This window comes from Buceros rhinoceros, unplaced genomic scaffold (assembly GCF_000710305.1).
Source record: "Buceros rhinoceros silvestris isolate BGI_N320 unplaced genomic scaffold, ASM71030v1 scaffold3964, whole genome shotgun sequence".
Taxonomy (NCBI): domain Eukaryota; kingdom Metazoa; phylum Chordata; class Aves; order Bucerotiformes; family Bucerotidae; genus Buceros; species Buceros rhinoceros.
Genome location: NW_010406316.1, coordinates 1,830 through 2,593, shown reverse-complemented (window position 1 = coordinate 2,593; position 764 = coordinate 1,830).

The window sequence follows — 764 nt, the reverse complement described above, 5'->3', positions numbered from 1 at the left end:
CCTGTCTTTACCCCCGTCTCTGGAGGGGCCCGGCCGGGACGTGGTGCAGCAGGTCTCACCAGCGGCTGTAGCATCCATGGGCCAGAGTCAGCTCTGCTCAACCCCTCCACCCAAGTTTGGGGATGATGCCCCTGGCTGGAGGGGTCTCAGCACACACGCACACCTGGAGTGGGGGTTATTTTTTAGCCTTGGGTGTTGACGGCTGCCAGGGGCTGCTCGTCCCGCCTCTTAGCGTGCCAGTTTTGCACCAGTGGGTGAGGAGGGTTGTTGCTCTGTTCACACCCCAAGCAGAGTCACCACTGGATCACAGAGCGGCCCAGTCCAGCATCAGAGACACTCTCAAAAGGGGAAAATTCTGTCCAGAGCTACAGGAAAGTAGTAATGGGATGAAAAAACCTCCAGTCTTGCACTCCTTCCTGCTCCTTCCTCCGTGAATCTTAAGGGACTGGTCCCGTTACACTCCTGGTGCTACGGGGAGCTGGACCCTGGTTTCTCGTCTCCTCCAGCACTTGCTGTGTGCCGAGGTCTCGCTCTAGCAGTGCCCGTCGCCAGTGTTTGCCTGTGCCGAGGGGCAGCAGATGAGGCCTTTCTGCGGTGGGCGGGCGCCGGGTCCCCGGCCCAGTGCTGGTGGATGTCACTTTTCTGGCTGTTTACTGGGATGACGCTTCTTCCCCCAAGGCAGAGGTTGGTGGGCAGGGCTGGCAGTGCTGCAGGCGAGGAAAAGATCGGTGGGGGGGCAGGCAGCAGCGTGCCCGCCGCCTCCA